The sequence below is a fragment of the Arachis ipaensis genome, chromosome B02 (assembly GCF_000816755.2).
Source record: "Arachis ipaensis cultivar K30076 chromosome B02, Araip1.1, whole genome shotgun sequence".
NCBI lineage: Eukaryota > Viridiplantae > Streptophyta > Magnoliopsida > Fabales > Fabaceae > Arachis > Arachis ipaensis.
The window spans coordinates 86,462,774-86,465,935 of NC_029786.2; positions in this window are offsets into that span (position 1 = coordinate 86,462,774).

Here is a 3,162-nt window from a genome sequence, read left to right on the forward strand (position 1 = left end):
ACCTTCCCTAATTATAATTCCTCATTTATTAATCTTATTTACCCATAATCAATTTTCTCAGCTGTAGTACCAGATAGATCTCAGCCGGTACTACCGGTCAAAATTCTATTGTGCGCTTTTACGCAGAAAACTATATTTTCCGACTCGGAAAAATTCACTGAATCTAAATGTTATATTTAGATGATCAAATTCCAATTGCCGAATCTTCCAACCATATTCGCTCCCATTTAACTTATTATTTAATTAATTTCGGTTAGATCGGATATTACAAGTGGCCGGTGGGATAACAACTTGTGTTTCTCCCCATATGTGCAGGAATTGATCCCGGATATGTTGCATCCAATGGCTCTATCTATTTATTGAGTTAGAATAATCATGAAGAAACTAAGTCCCTATGTATTGTAACATAATCCATTCTGACCAGAGAATTCAGATATATTGTCATACATGCATGAGCCAGAGCTATCCGTCAAAAGTTGTTACTGATAAATGGTTACCTATGTTACGTAGGCATGCATACTGAAATGGGTTCATATAAGTAGAACATATGGATGATTAAGGATTCACACATACTCGTGGAACCAAGTAATGTCAGGTTATGGACATGAATCCCCAGTATGGCCTCATTTGTTTGCTGGCAAAGAACTTATGGTATTGTAAGAGATAACTCCACCACTTATGGAGCCAAATCGTATTAGGACAACACAAATTAGAATAGGAGCTATAAATCCAAAAACCTGCGAACGCAGGATCATTAATGTCGTAGATTTTTCAATTGCTGTAGCAGTTAAATCTGTTCGTATAAATCATGATGTAATTCTTCCCATTAACGTTACCTAATGTTGTAGTTTACATGCCTAAATTGCATGATATGATACGCCTAAGTGTTCACTTTGGCCCGTATCCAATTAAGTTCCCTTCCCATGTTTCTTATGTGAGCAATGGAATCTAGATTTGCCTTTTATTTTTCTTTTTTTTTTTACTTTTGTGGTTCTAATTTTGCATGGTTGTTACTATAGTATCCTAGGGCGAATGGTGCACAGCTGTAACATCCTACCACGCATAGCTTTACGATATAGTCATAAATCAAAGGTGGTGAGGCATTATGACACCTAAAATATATATATATAGTCTTTGAATAAATATGATATACTAGGAGTCCGAGAAGAAAAGACATAACCAAAAATCACATCACACTCGAAAACAAGGAGATACATAACAAATACTAGTTCCGACCTACGAAAACAAGGCCAGCTAGTAAGTATAATACAGCCTAGAAAGATACAAAATACAACCTGTTTATCCAAAGTCAACCTCTAAGAGGGACATATATATACAATATACAAAATTAGAGAATAACATCTAAATACATAATGAAGATCCAAAAGACAATCTTCGCTCTCGAGAAGAAACCGACACACTCAATGAGGTGCGTCGCGCCCTGTATCTGTAAAATTAAGAATTTCCACAATGGGTGAGAACATCATCCTTTTGGGTTCTCAGTAGGGTAATAATTCCAAATAAAGATAAAGTAAAAAGATATGAACCCACTAGGCAATCCTAAACTCCAAACATTCAAGGTTTAAACCTATGGTCCTTTCTAATCCCAACACGGTTAAGTTAATAAGTCTCAGCCCTTGTCAACTAATATGGGATTTTACAATCTCATATAACTACCGGCAAGTGCATCGGGTCGTACCAAGTAATAAACTCACGGTGAGTGAGTGTCGATCCCACGAGGATTAAGAAATTAAGCAAGTAATGATTGATTGAGTATTCTAGTCAGGCAATTCATATTGGGATGTTGAGCAAAATTATAAACTAGAACTTAAATGACTTGAATTAAACAAAAGCAATAAAATGATAGGAATGTAAATAACTTAGAATTTAAACTGTAAGAATGTAAATACTAGAAAAGTAAATTTCAAGGAAAGTAAATTACAAGAATATAAAGGAAGCAATGTAAATAAGCATTAATTGAAATCAATTAATAAAGAAAGGGAATAAGAGAATAAGGGAAGATCATTGGGGTACAGAGATATTGAATTCTCTAGATGAAATAGTTTCTCATCTCAACTTCAATCATGCAATCATTGATATCTTGACAAATCATAAGTGATTAAATCCCAATGTCTTGGTAATTCAATCTATCTTAACTTGATCAATTTTCAATTCCATGATCTAATTGCTCATGAGAAGAGATGAAGATTGGTCTCTGATTTAGAGCCACATAATTTTATGAATCAAGCTATGGGTTGATTATATGTCACATATCAATCCCAAAACCTAAAATCATCAAATTGGGAGAAAGAACTTTTAGCTCAATTCCTATGATCTCTCTCTCAAGTTTTCATATGAGTCAAATGAGATTCAAACTATCTCTGAATATATTTGAATCCTTGGAGTCAGTGACGGATCCAAAAAATTTTGATAGTGGGGCAATATATATATAACAACAACAACAACAAAGCATTATCCTACTAGGTGGGGTTGCCTACATAAATCAAACGACGCTATTGAGCTCTGTCATGTATCATGTCTACAGAGAGACCGTTTACATGTAGGTCTCGTTTGACCATCTCATGGATGGTCTTCTTAGGTCTTCTCTTCTGCCTTTCACCATTTGTCCATCTTCCATCTCATCCATCCTCCTGACTAGGTGTTCTGTCGGTCTTCTTCTCACATGTTAAAATTACCTGAGACACGATTCTACCATCTTTTCTACGATGGGTGCTACTCCAACTCTCTCCCTTATATCTTCGTTCCTTATTTTATCCAATTGCGTATGACCACTCATCCATCTCAATATCTTCATCTCTGCCACACTCAGCTTATGTTCGTGCTCCCTTTTGGCCGCCCAACACTCCGTACCATAAAGTATAGCCGATCTTATAGCAGTGCGATAGAATTTACCTCTAAGTTTTAAAGGCACTTTTTTGTCGCATATAAAACCAGATGCACTCCGCCATTTTGACTAATCTACTTGGATCCTATGATTTACATCCTATTCAATCTCTCCATTATCCTATATGATGCACCCAAAATACTTAAAATTTTTAACTTTTCATTGGATGTTTTCTCCAATCTTCACCTCTATATTAGGGTTATCCCTTCTCAGACTGAACTTACATTCCATATATTCCGTCTTGCTACGGCTTATGC